The following is a 16013-nucleotide window of genomic DNA, read 5'->3' as shown; positions in this document are numbered from 1 at the left end:
AATCTTCAAATGGTTAGACGAAAAAAAATATAGTATATGCCTACTACAAGAAAGCCACTTGACACATACTTTAGCACAAACCTTAAAAGATGAATGGGACGGAGACATCTATCTTAGCGGACAACATACTAATAAACAAGGCATTGCCTTTCTGATAAAAAATAATATAGGGATCACAGTCAATAACTTTAACGAAATAATAATTGGCAGACAAGCAAGTATAGATATCAAAATACACGAAACAGAATTAACATTAATCAATGTCTACGGCCTTAACATAGATGATTCCACATTCTACGAAACATTACAAACCTTTATAATTCATAACCAAGATAAAAACATTATAATCGGTGGTGATTTTAATACTGTTCTTAACCCATTATTAGACAAAAAGAATGGAAACCTTTATTCTCATCCTAAAAATAGAAACATTTTAAATAACATAATTGAAAACTACAATATGATAGACATCTGGCGTACAATATATCAAAACGAAAGCAAATTCACCTGGCACTCAAACACAAAACCAACAATATTTTGTAGATTAGACTATTTTTTAATATCTGAATCTCTTTGCAACATTATTGACACATGTAACATAAAACCAGGATTTATGACTGACCATTCTCTAGTTGAACTTAAACTGCACAATATACAACATGAAAGAGGCCCAGGATACTTTAAAATTAACAACAGCATCTTATTAGATACACAATATCAAACACAAATAAAACAGGAAATATTAAATACAGTCCAAAATAATAAAGATGCAAACCCAAACACCTTATGGGAAGTAATCAAAGGAAATATACGTAACACAACAATTAGATACACATCATTTAAACAAAAAGAAACACACAAACTTGAAACTGAAACCATCAAAACCATTGAAACACTTGAAAAACAATTGCATCAAACAAACACAAATGATACCACCGACATTGAAAATGAAATAACATTAAAAAAACAAATATTAGATGGAATCTATCATACACATCTCAATGGAATAATACTAAGAGCGCGTGCTCAGCATGTTGAACACAATGAAAAAAAACACAAAATATTTTGCAAACATTGAAAAACGTAGAAGTGAACAAAAAACTGTACACAAACTAGTAGTCAATGGCAAAGATATAACAAACAGAACTCAAATACTAGAAGAACAACGTTTATTTTTCGAAACCCTCTATAAACGAAAAAATGTTGAAAATAACACCCTTTTTAAAAATACACATCACGCTTTAAACCAGGAGGAAAAAACAACTGTGCGACGGATTGCTTAATGAATATGAATGTGGACTAGCCCTAAAAGAAATGCAAAATAACAAAAGCCCAGGATCGGATGGCATCACAATCGAATTTTATAAAATATTCTGGAATGATATAAAAACACATCTAATTAATTCACTTAACTACTCATTTAACAACGAAAACTTAACTACGCTACAAAAACAAGGTATTATATCACTTATTCCCAAACCTGGAAAAAACTTAGATTCCTTATCAAACTGGCGCCCGATTAGTTTACTAAACAATGATTATAAAATTGCAACTAAAAGTATAGCAAACAGAATTAAAAAAATATTACCATCAATTATTTCAAATTCTCAATCTGGTTTTATAAAGGGACGATACATTGGTGAAAACGTTCGTCTTATCCAAGAATGCATAAACTATTTCAACAATTCAAATAGTCCTGGTCTAATATTCTTTGCAGACTTTGAAAAGGCATTCGATTCGCTTGATCATTCATTTATGTTCTCCTGCTTAGAAAATATGAACTTTGGTGAAAGTCTCATTCAATGGGTCAAACTATTCTATACCGATATTAAAAGTATAATCATTAACAATGGCTTCTTTTCAAACAGTTTTAACATCGAACGGGGGGTTCGACAAGGATGTCCACTGTCATCATCGCTATTTATTATTTGCATTGAGTTTCTATCACATCACATCCAATCAAATAAACACATAAAAGGCATATCACTAGAACCTGACGAAGAAATCAAACAATCCCTATTTGCTGACGATGCAACTTACTTTTTAAACGACAATTACGATTCTTTCCATAACCTAATAGAGTCGCTAACCCTTTACGGAATGACATCGGGTCTAAAACTAAACAAAAGTAAATGTACTGTGCTACGAGTAGGTAAATTAAAACAAAGTAATGTTCTATATAAAAAAGAAATGAAATTTAATTGGACATCCGATGAAGCCACAACGTTAGGAATTACTTTCACAAATAATGAAAAGGATACAGTTCTTAAAAACATTCTACCTAAATTACAGAATTTTAAAAACTGCTTAAAATCATGGCATCATCGTAAACTTACACTAATCGGAAAAAACACAGCATTGAAAACGTTTGCACTTCCTAAATTAATATATGTATTAACAGTTCTCCCAAATCCACCAAAAGATGTTATTAACGATATAAAATCAGCAATATTCAATTTCATATGGGACGGTAAGCCTGATAAAATAAAAAGAACTCAGTTAATTCAATCTGTAGAAAATGGAGGTATCCAATTAACGAACATTGACTCATTCTTGAATGCAATCAAATGCAGCTGGGTTAAAAGATACCTAGATAATACCAATACGAGTAAATGGAAATTATTCTACCAGAAAATCCTAAAAAAATATGGTGACTCCTTACTCTTTGAATGTAACATCAGCAATACTATCTTACATGAAATTGCAAACGAAAACATATTTCTGTCTGATGTTCTATCAGCGTGGAGTGATGTCATTCATAAATTAGAAACCCAAACTAGCAGTAAAACAATTTTATGGAACAATAAAGACATAACTTCAAACAATAAGACGTTTTTCTATAAAGATTGGTTTGAACGAAGCATTAAATATGTCGACCAATTATATGACTATAGAATTAAGGATTTCTACTCTTTTGATAATATATGCTACATACATGGAATACCTTCAAATAATTTTCTGAAGTACTACACACTAATCAAAAGCATACCCATACATATTAAATCTGAAATCAATACAAATAATACACCATGTACTCAAACAACATTTGTAGAAAACATACTTGGAAGAAAAAACAAAACAAATAAAATATTTTACAAACTACAAATTAAAAACCCTACGGAAAACTCCAAAATCCAAAATAAATGGCAAGTCCTTTTTGGAGAAAATGAACTTAATTGGAAACACATATTTACCATGCCATATAAAGCAACTATTGAATGCACACTGAGAAATTTTCAATATAAATACATCCATAGAATTATAGCTACAAATAAATATCTCTTTAAATGCAAATTATCTAACTCAAATCTGTGTGACTTCTGCAGTGAAAACATTGAAACTATAGAACATCTTTTTTGGGAGTGCAAACACATCCAGCCTATCTGGAATCAATTAACATCTTTTCTTGAACAACAGCAACTAAACGTTAAACTATCTTTCTTAAATGTAAGTTTCGGAATTAACTCATTGAAATCAATAGACGGTAATAATATTGTGAATTTTATGGTTATATTGATGAAATATTTCATCTTAAACATGAAGTACAAAAAACAAGTACCAAATTTTAATTGTTTTGTCCATAGTCTTAAACTAAAAATCCAGATTGAGAAAGAAATAGCCCTCAGTAATGACACATTACAAATCTTTGAACAAAAATGGAATCGGATTAAATTCTCATAATGTTTTGTCCACTTATATACATTTCACTTTTTTTTATCTTTCTAAAAAAGTTTTTGTTTATATTTTTTTCAATCAGACAAGATCATTGTGAATTTACAACAAAACACACAAATCCAGTATGCTTTCTTCCGACTTAATACAACTCATCATTTTTCAAAACTATTCCTCTGTTGTTCTTTTCTTTTCTCTCAAAAAAAAAAAAATATATATATAATAGCATATCTTGTATTACATGTCTGAACTTTATTGCTTTATACAATCACTGTGTTGTATGATCATATACATGTTTACATTATATGTATGATATTGAATAAAAAAAAAAAAAAAAGTTCTTTCTTGCATTGTACATGACATATCTTTTTTATTGCATAAATCGATTCCGCTTAGAATGGCCTTTAAGAAAAGGTATGGTTATGGGGTTCTCTATGTGCAAAATGTTGCATTTATTTTCGCTCAAATTTGTCGCATTTACATTGAATTATATAGGGAAATTATTTAGTGTATTATGACCAATAGCGCGGAAATAGTTGTATGTGATCTATTTATCAAATGAAATGCCTGTGAATATTCACCTCTCAACCCGTAGTATCATAATTAATATAGCATTCCGTCTATCACTATAGATTTCAAAATACAAGTACACAGTTTCTTACAATTAAACTTTTTTAACGGACCAAACTATCACGGATATTTGATAGTAATTATGTAAAAATTCAAATAACAAATAGTTATATAAGTATAAACCTTATTTTTAAGTGAACACATTTGTACGCTAAAATTACTTTCCACAAACACTAGATAGGACACGAATACTTATTTGGATGAAAGTTGCAATGACTTCTCATTTAACTTTTCTTTATTGGAAGCTTTATTTGGCGCTCTACGGTACCGGTCAGACATAATGGACGATGTATTTCGGCATTTCATAACAACTAATTGAGTATGCTGCATTATACGTGTATAAATTGATATATACATCAAAATAAAAGATATCGATAGTCCATCTTTTCAGCAAAAACACATCATATTGGCTATCAATGCGGATGAGCTTAAATCCTAATCACGTTGTAAATACTTCAAAATGTGTTCAATGTAAATATTGTATGAGTCTTTAGGATTCTAAAAAATACAAAAATGGCCATTTTCAAATTACATGTAACTGTGTCAGTGCTGCGAACTACTTTAAGCCAGTTTAGCCTGCAGTCGTAATGCGCAAAACTGGTCCGCATAGTAACATGTCCATTTCATCCTAACACGAGCCGAGTCTTTGGAGAGAAATGCCAAATATTGGATTTTCGACGGACATTAATTGATTCTGTCACGCGCAGCAGTAGGCGAAATTTATTGTACACGAGTTCAGTAAAGGAAGAGTAAAGGATGAGCTAGAATGTATTACTGTAAACGCCATTTTGTACAATTCTCATTCAAAGGGTCATACCGATGTAATATCCACTAAATATAGACGTTGGCGAAAAACACGAGGATTCCCTGTTTTCCGACGGAAATTGATATACGCGAGGTAACATGTTAAAATTGACCACTCGCCAGCTGTCAATCAAACTCACGTAATAATCAACCAGATTTCGTTTATTGCGGCCACAAAAAGCTTATAAAAACTGTATTTGTCAGATGTACTGGTTCTTAGTCGCATCAATAAGATCGGGAACCTAATTAATCAAAGTTAGTAAAACCGGTCACAAGTTACACCGAACTAAATGGAAAACTTCCTCAAAACGTTAAACTGGCATCGCAACCACAGTGCCATTCACGCACTGTATGGTTCAGTCTGTTAACGTAGTTGAGCCTCGCTCTGTGAAAACGGTGTTAAATGCATGTGCGTAAAATATCGTCCCAGATTAGCCTGTGCAGTCTGAACCGGCTAATCAGGGAAGGAACTTTCCGCCTAAACTGGAATTTTGCTAAGAATAGACTTTCTTCAAACGTATATATCATAAAAGCGGAAAGTGCCGTCGCTGATTAGCATGTGCGGACTGCACATGTTAATCTGGGACGACACTTTACGCACATGCATTAAATCCCCTTTTCACAGAGCATGGTCCATGTATTTGCCAATTATTAACAGACACGGCAATGCTTGTACCAGTTATTGTGATGTTTGACGTAATTGATCTCTGTTGGTTACGGATTAAAACTTTAGTTTGCGTACACAGATTTGATTCAATTTAGAAAATGAAGAGACGATCGAAGTGTTTTATTGGTTACTAAATCGTAATTGTTTTTTTACTCATTAAATTTTGACATTATATCGCGGAAAATAACATCATTAAACAAATAATAAATCAATATCATAGAAATCAACACTTATGATAAGAATAGTTATTTGTCAATTTGTTACATATTTATTTAAAAAAAATGTCTATTACAAATCTGTAAATATTGACCATGAATGTTTATCATATTATATTGTATCTGTATATATTGTACATGTCATGGATAATACAATAAACTTGTAAATTACCACGATTAAATAATATTTCATTGCATGATACATTTACTCAAAACACAAGTGTGCACAGTTTTTACAAATCATAAATAATACGTTGTTTCTAAATGCGATTGTTTTTCTTACGAAATATTCAAATTGTTTACAAAATAAATAGATAGGAATCGAATTGCTTTTGATCAAATTGTTGTTAGCGTCCTTTTTAAAAGTGTGTGCTCTGTGAAAAACATTTCACCCTTTAACCTGGGGTAATTTTACTTTGCTTTTATATGCTATGTCTACCGCTTGTTAAAATAGAAACATATGTACTTAATTCATGATGGTGAATGCACACAGCGTTTGCTCTTCCCACCCCTCCCTGAAAAAAATCCACCAATTTAATTTTAAACCAACACTTTATATGTCTTCATTGCATTCGTCTTTTTGCAGTTTGTTACGCATTCCGTTATTTTTAGCAACACTTGTAAAATGAGAAACGAAAAACGTGCTATGTGAGAGGCAATGGTCACGCCTTATATTGTTGTATTTGTTCCGCAATATAAACTTATAAAACGCCCTCTTTGATGTTTCACACACATGGCTTCCAATTCAGTTAATTTCGGGTTTCTTAAACCTAACGTAAGATCACCGTAAATTTCCCACCGCTAGAAAACATACCAAACCGACTAGCCCTAACCGACGAGTGCATGGAAAGTAATGAGTCATATTACATTATCTGCTATTCGCTGATACAGGTAGCAAAAAGCAAAAAAAAAACGCTACGAATAAACGACTAGACGCTACGTAAGAGATTCATGATTTTTCAACTGCACACCTGTTTTCTCATTGCCAGTGATTTTATCTTTAGTTTGATCTTTCAGCTGGGGAAATTTAACAGGCTCGTACTACACATCTGTTGTTGATATATTTTGGCGTATCGAAATCACTTGTGGTTTCGATTTCATGCACACACTCATTGGGGACACCAAACATACGTAACTAATCTCGCAAAATAGCATTAACTATACAAAATCTGATTCAACACATTCCCTGTATACTTTATCTAAGCGCTGTCTTTGACACGAATGGGCAAACACTACGATATAGTTCGCGGAACAATGACATTAGATCCAAACGAGAATAATTTCGGGTTTGTGCATACAGAGTGAATTTTTAACGTATCGACGTCAACATTGATATAACTAAAGCAATGGGAACATTGTTGTATACATGTATGTGTAATACAAACCGAGTACTCCCGTATTCATAATTGTTCTACGTTCACTTCGGAAAACGTATTCACGCATATACAATTGATATTCTATTGTGAGTATATTAATCAAATCCGACGGATAAGCATTTTAAAAAATGATTTAAAACGATAACCCGACTGAATGTATGAGCACATTTACGTCCAAACGCTGTATTGTGGTGATGTCTTATGTCTAGAGGAAGAGTCCCATGAACATGCCGTCACAAACTTAAAATAGTTTAGCAGTAGGATCCATTTTACAACACGAATAAAGCAAACAATATGAACTTAAACTGAGTTTGGACCTTATTATCCTAATATGACGTTTCGCTGTCGGATTATTCTCAGATTACCGCACACACAAAAACGGTCGCGGCGAATTAATTATGTCGACCCCAAACAAACGAGTAACGACCACCATGCAACGAAGATCTGATACAAATACAAGTAATATCATGTACAATTTACCTATTTTTTTCTGCATTAACTTTTTTTTATGTATACGGCGCTTCATTTATATATACATGTTTGTTTGTTATATTTACCGATTCTAATGTGGTATCACTTGTTTATGTTCACTAATATGGCAACGTATTTTATATCGTAAGTTTTTTATGTATGTTGGTTCAATAATGCGTCAACGTATTTGATTTGACATGTTCTTTTATTGGTTGTGAGCGTTAGAGAGAGGTAGTTTTGCTAGTCAGTCTGCTTTAGCTACGCTAGGAACGATAACTGTAAGTCACTCTGCTGTAAGCTACGCTAGGAACGATAACCACTGCCTGTCTGCACTACCTGCCGTAAAATTATGCAGACGACAAATGCTAGGAGCATCTGCTCTACAACTGCATTGTGTGTATTTAATCAAAAGTGTTTAACAGCTTGTAAGACGACAATGGCCACTCTAGTATTTATTATTTAAATCTGTACATATTGCCTGCTTTCAGGGAAAACGGGGCTTAATGCATGTCAAATAAGACTAGCCTGTGCACACTGATTAGCCTGTGTAATTCGCACAAGCTAATCAAGGACGACACTTTCTGATTTTATGGTGTTTTTCGTTTAAAGACAGTCTCTGGTACTGGGATGACAATTAATGCATATGCATTAAGTACTGTTTTCCTAAAATAAAGCTTAATTTTTCTTTTTTATTAATGATTTGAAAAAAGCCCACATCTCAACCTGTGCTTAAAGACACACTCTTTATAAATGTGAATGGTGTGTGTTCATTTCAAACTTGCGGTATAAAAAGCTTAAACATAATTTTGAAAACTGAGTTGCGTCTAAGATAAAACAACAGCGAACAACTTCACTGCCTTAAGCGCTTTGATTTTTTGTAAGTAGTTAAGTTATCCATGTATGTACTATCAACGGGCTTTTTTGATATGTAACTAGCGGATTTTGTATAAATAGTTTTGCGTGTTTTAACTGGTTGATCTTAGCTTAAAATGTCAGGCATTTGATATCAATCGATTGTATTGTTTTGAAGCTAGTGTACTTCCAAATGTTGCACCATGTTTGTGATATCGATTAGTGTTTAAATCCAATATTATCAGTTTCCTAGACTGTCCGTTTTGTCATTTGCTGTGATTGTTTTGCTCGTTGATTTCAATTCGAGCGATCTAAAAATGGGTGGCTTATATATTGTTTTAAATGTTAAGTGCGTTGTTAAATGGTAATAAAAGCAAAAGTTTTTGCTAAAGTCTTTATGTCCGATACATAAGGCGAGTCGAGTCTAGTCAATCTACATAAACGTAAGCATAAAATATTAGGTATCTAGTGGACGCATTCGTTGAGATAAACAATACTAGTGCAATTCAGTTTTCGGACCTTCATCAATTCTTTAAAAATGGTTGCCAATTCAGTAATGAACATTCATTTATTTGTCAAATGGTTAAATATTGAATGCTTTTTGAGTCACCATTTAAGATATCTCCACTGTCGTATTTGATCTTGTGATGACCAGGTGAAGAAGTTTTGATTCTTATCTCCAATCATCGGCGAATTTGTTAAATGCGATGCACAAAAATCGAATACGATTGTCAGATATCCGAATATCGGAAATTCTTGACATGTGTTTTGTAATTTCGTTATCAGTGATTGTGATAGAGTGGTTGGTAAATGGTCAATTTGAGATTTTCTCATCTTTCTATAATGGTCTACCGTTAAAAGGTTTTGCGTTACAGTAGAACAGATCAGTGCCGATTTTCAGAAAGATAATGTCCGACAATGCAGATGTTATAAGATGTTCGGTGTCATTTGTATCTCTTTGAGCAATTAGTGAGTGAACGGTGAATTGCCGTGACATGACGGGAACAAACATCGATTCTTTGGCACGTCCCCAAGGGTGACGATGAACTGTTTTCATCGGTTCATTTCCGCAGATACTTAGGGATAACCCGTGTTTGACCCCTGCATATCAAACCATCCTCCGAGTTTAACCCATTTATGCCAAGTGGACTCTCCCATTCTTCTAAATTGGATCAATTTATTTCCAAAATTAGGGATGTCTAGTATATTATTTTTTACAGAATTTCCTTTAAGCAAACAGCGCAGACCCTGATGAGACGCCGCATCATGCGGCGTCTCATCTGGGTCTACGCTGTTTGCCAAGTCCTTTTTCTAGACGCTAGGCATAAATGGGTTAACTCGCCACGGTCATTGAAATATCATGCGATATCGATATTGCGGCTATGAGCTTGCCCTCGGTTAAATCCCAATTTTATTATATTATTTGATTTTGCTGCATAATAATTGCAGTCTGCGATCTATGATACCATGTTTTGTGCATGTTACACTTTTGTATTTTGTATGATAAAACGAACAAATATGATACGTGTGTATCAATATATGAAACTTGCATTCAAGTTGCATCAATAAAGCAAACAAACAATTATTAGAATAAATATGACTATTTGAAAAAAAAATGTTTTTTCTAATAAAAAAACAAAACACAAGGCATACAATAATACTTCATAATTATCAGGCATAAAAATAAATGCGTGCTTGTTCTAGCTACATTATGACCAAACCTACTGTTCTGAGGTATGGCATAATATTAAATTTCATTTAGGAGAATAATATATTTCTTGCGATAACACAAGACATTAAGACAATAACAACACATTGCCCGAATGGATAATTTGATTTTGATTCACGAAACAATTCATTGTGATATAATTGTATGAAAATATTAACTTAACACACAGTTTACTGTAAGATTGCACACTGACAAACATTATGAAAGATAGAAATTATGAAAAATAAATCCCAACACGTTTGAGACAATTTGAAGCGTTTTCAAATAAAATACCCGAGCATTGATCTTTTATAGTAAATCAATTGTACAACTTTATTTTACTCTCAATTGACACGAACAATACTAAAAATAGTAACACAATTGACAGCTCTAGTCCATCCCCAATTATCGCGCTCAGGAAATGGCCCCACATGTTCGTGACCACTTACATTCGCTTATACTTTTACTTGTTACTTTCGAAACAAAAAATCGACACAACTGTACGTGATTATCAGCTCATATCTTTATAAAATTATTAAATGTAGAACAAAAGGAGAGTATTAAAGAGAAGGACGATGCATGGTGTATGCAGTTATTAAGTTATTAAGTGGCTAAATCGATTAAACTTATATAAATGTTTTTACATCCTTGTATTGTTTTTACATCCATACTCAGAGGGGGTATTCACGTGATAGTCAAAATAGCGACGTACATTCCGAGACAGTTTTTTTTCGCCGTTTTAATCCTTTATTACTTTTGTTAAATTTTTAAATGACGCCTGCTTTCCAGCCAAATCAGTAAAACGGTGATGAGCGTTTATTTCGTATTAAAGTTCGCTTTATTTCTCGACCTTACTCTCCTCAAATTATCCTATTTAGGTCATCCCGCTTGGGAATTTCGCAAGTAAAGTTGAGATAAAACGCGAATATTAATACGAAATAAACGCTGATAACTTTCTTGCTGATTTAGCTTTAAAGTGAGCGGTATTATAATATGCAAGTAATAAAGTGTATAAAACGGCGAAAACTACCTCCTCGGCATGGACTTTGCCATCTTCAAAATCACGTGATTACCGTTTCTGATACTGCATGCTTTATAATAATGATTCACCATCACAAAGCGATAAAATATTTTCAAAACTTAGCCATGTCTTTGCATTAATTGATAATAGAATACACATATACTTAATCTAAATTCGCTTGAATGGCATAACAATACAAAATACAAACATCGATTTTAAAAGGCAATAATACTGAAAAATGTAAATATAAATCCCATAAAATTTCGAATGGTAAACGTTCTTAAATTAAGAAGTATTTTCTAATCAAACACCAGCATGTGTTATCTTGTGAAGGACATACATCTTAATTGATATACCAGGGTGCAAGATCACGTGACTTTGTTGTTATCCCAATTTAACGTTAGTGGATTTTAATACACCGGCGAGTGGACCTTTATTTTCAAATAACTTTTTTACAACATATGTTGTTAAGAATTTCAACTAGTGCATAAAAGACAGCGTGTTAAGCTGAAATACATGAAAATTGATTTGTTTAATCAGCATGTGTTATTGTAAAAACAATCCATGTTTAGTTCACGATTATGATCCCGCAACGTTAAATTTTGTCACCAATTTTAGACGTATTCAAGAATTGTTTCTTATAACTCAAGATATCGGCACATATTATTTGCAAAAATAAAGTTCTCAACGGTGTGTTTACATTCTGTCCATTGCATGTGTGATTCCCTGAAAACCCCGTTGATTCTGTACCCTGATACTGCATATACAGATGCGTGATTAGAATTAGGAAACTGTTAATCGGTTTCCCAAGGTGGAGTACATAGTAATAATTGAATTGTTGTCCTCTAAAGTATAAACACTATTTACCTTAATTAACATTACTTTTGCTTTTAATAGATAGATATCACAATGTCACTTTCTGCGCAGTTTTAATTAAGTTAAAGACAATATTATGACTAAAAGCCAGAATGCGTATCACAGCATTGCTCGTTGTTTTTAGTTGTAAATAGTATTATAAAAAATGACCGTGTTTACATTAGACTTAAACATATTTCAGTTGTGTCAAAACCAATCAGAGTATGTCTAAAAATATATTTATATATCTTATACTTATAATTTTATAAGCAAGATGATAATGAATGCATTCATTTAACATTTTGCAAACGATTGTTACAGTACAAATCAATACGTGCAATCATGTAGTTTATGGTGAATTGGGTAGATAAACATTGTATGTAAACAGACTTTTTAAAATTCTAAAAAAATAATGTTTAAAATTCTTAACAATGAAATACCATAATGCGTAAATTGTTTACAAAACAAATGTCAAGCTAATGTTATTGTTTTTTAGAGATTCGGTTACGTATTAAACAATCAAAACGTTATGCAAGTTATTACATAAGCAAATACGTTTGTTTTGTCACATAACTTTCTTAGAAAAAATAATAAAAACAAAATATAATAACGTTTTCAATGAGGTAAACATAATTTACAACTAAAGACAAATACACTAATATAACAAAGACAAATCAGTTAACAAAGCATACGTATGTAATTATAAAAAAGCCATGCTTTCGTATTTACCTTCTGATAATGTATTTTATGTACATAATACACATTCTTTGTCTTATAACTCAGAATAATAAATACAAACAAAACGTTCTAAAGTTCCCATAAACCCTCTCCCAGTCTGATAATAATAACAAACACACTTTTCAATTCAAACAATTCAAATTGTTATTTGTATTTAGCACTTGGTGAAATTGCTGTACATGTACCCGCATAAAGTATATACACATCATTTATCACTTATATATATATATATATATATATATATATATATATATATATATATATATATATATATATATATATATATATATATATATATATATATATATATATATCACACTCACTATAAATTCATTTAATATTGAAAACTCTGAATAAGATATGCATGTTAAAATCATTGTATCTTTATGATGAAAACAAACAATCATACATTGTTCTAATCCAAATTTCAAACCGGTATTGTTGACCGTCCAAAGCTGAATGATTTTTAAATCAATTTAATTCTGCTAAATCCATTGGACAACGCCACCTATCGGACTATACGTTATTAAAAGGGAAATCAATTTTCTTTCAATTCGTTCACTCAAACAAAGAAAATAATATTTTGCAACAAACCAAAGGAGCGTTCACTTGCTGAATTGATCTCTCACCTCGCCTGCCAACAGCAACTAATTGAGTTCGACTGACCTCTGGGCGTAAGCAATTAGTGGACGCTGACGGAATGCGATATCACGTGGTGAGAAGTATTGTTGCCTTAAATTGAAATTAATCGTTCATGATCGTGCGGTGAACACGTCTTCGTCTTTTTGTCTGCGCTAACAGAATGCGAATCAAGGGAATTAGTCGTACGTCAATAAGAACCATATGTTGGTGAGTATTTGCGATGAATAACACGAGGAATATATGTTCTCATATATTCTGTATACCTAGGTTACCGTATATAAATAGGTGATAAGACTGGCAAATGAAAGTGTGTTACGTTTTATTACATTATCTCGATATATGAAACAATCTTCGCTGATTTTCGCAAATCTTCATTAAATGTCCTTACCCGAGATGAATGTATCGAAAAATTTAATATATTATCATTCGATGTTCTTGTGCGTGTGTTGTTTTTGTGGTATTTGTTTCAAGTCACCTATTGTTGTAAACGGAGGGGACTTGCGCTTGATTCTTTCGCGTGTCTGTGTTTGCATGTATCTTTGGTTTAAGTCACCTACTATCTAAAACGGAGCGGACTTTTGCTTGATCCTTCAGTATTTCCATGTGCCATCTACATGTGTTCGTCCCTATCTCGATTCTGTGATAACTCAAAAAATAACTTCATTTTCGTTGATAAAACTAGGTACGCGTTAAGAGGGTATGGTAAATGTGCACGTTATTTGTGTTAGTCCGTCAGACAAAAAGTGGGCTTGCTATGGCTACGTTTTACGGACATAATTCAAAATTAAAATTTGGTTGTTGCGATGAATAAACAAGTTCTCAAACTAGGTTGATACAACTTTTTACGGAACAGAGGGGATAATCACGTGATAGCAAAGATGGCGACGTTTATGCTGAGGCAGGTTTTTTTCGCCGTTTTATACCCTTAATTATATGTATAAATTAGGTAAATGCCTCTCAGCGAGAAAGTTACTAGCGTTATTTCGTAATAATCCTGTTCGTTTAAAATCTCGAAATTGCTTAGCGGGATGACCTTAGTATAGCTCCACTAAGACAATTCGGGTGGAGTAAAGTTGAAATATAACGTGAAATTTAATACGAAATAAACGATTATCACCATTTTACTGATATGGATGGAAAAGAGAGCATTATTTAAAAAATAAAAAACAAGCAATAAAAGTTATAAAACGGCGAAATATAAATGTCTCGGCATGAATGTCGCCATCTCACTATCACGTGATTACCCCCTCTGTGTTGAAACTCCACTTTTCTTTGTTTGACCTTTAAACATTTTTATAAGACGTAAAAGCTGTAATTTAAGTCAATTCTTCACTTCCAAGTCAAAGCGAAGCTCTTCAAGTCAGTTTAATAATTGGCACACAACCACTGTACATTTATAATCAAAGAAGAAAAGAAAAATCACGTTTAAGGCTTTTATAAATTATTTGTTACGACATTAACTACGAAATACCGTTTGTGTCATCGTGGTTATACAGTAAAATCCAGAGGGCGACAGTGCGATAGTGCGATAGTGCGATAGTATCATGGCGACGTTGCGATAGTACGATGGCGACAATACTCAAATCGCAACAATTTGTGCTGAAATAACTCATTAACACGTTTTGATAGCTGTTTACGTCTTTTTCTACTTAGCTTGTAACAATATTCCAGTATGGAGACCGATTTTTATTATTAAGGGTTATCTTTTTTACTCCTGAATGCCCTTTATTAATCAAAGCTCCGACCGCGAAAGCCAGATGGCTTACCAGGCGTTATAATAAAATGCACTTTCAAGCATTTTTACGTGATCGATCGGTCTGAAATTTGGCATGCACATAGGAAATAGGTTCATACGTATCAATGCGACAGTACGATGACGACAATGCGACATTTCGAAAATACGATGGCGACAGTGCGATAGTATGATGGCGGCAATGCGATAATACGATGACGACAGTACGATAATGCGACAATACGATGGCGACAATGCGATGATATGATGGCGAAAGTATGATATCACTGTCACATTGTCGCCATCGTACTATCGCGTTATCGTACTATCATCATCGTATTATCGCATTGTCGCCATCGTACTATCGCATTATCGCCATCATATTGTCGCACTGTCGCATTTTCGTCATCGTACTATCACTTTGTCGTATTGTCGCCATGGTACTATTGCATTGAAGCCATCGTACTATCGCAGTGTCGCCATCGTACTACCGCATTGTCACCATCGTACTATCGCAATGTCGCCATCGTACTATCGCATTGTCGCCATCGTACTATCGCATTGTCGCCCTCTGGATTTTAATGTTTTACCTCGATGGCTCTAACTGTATTCCGTAAATAACCGATTCAA

Source organism: Dreissena polymorpha, chromosome 11 (assembly GCF_020536995.1).
Source record: "Dreissena polymorpha isolate Duluth1 chromosome 11, UMN_Dpol_1.0, whole genome shotgun sequence".
Lineage (NCBI taxonomy): Eukaryota > Metazoa > Mollusca > Bivalvia > Myida > Dreissenidae > Dreissena > Dreissena polymorpha.
This window is presented reverse-complemented; position numbering follows the sequence as displayed.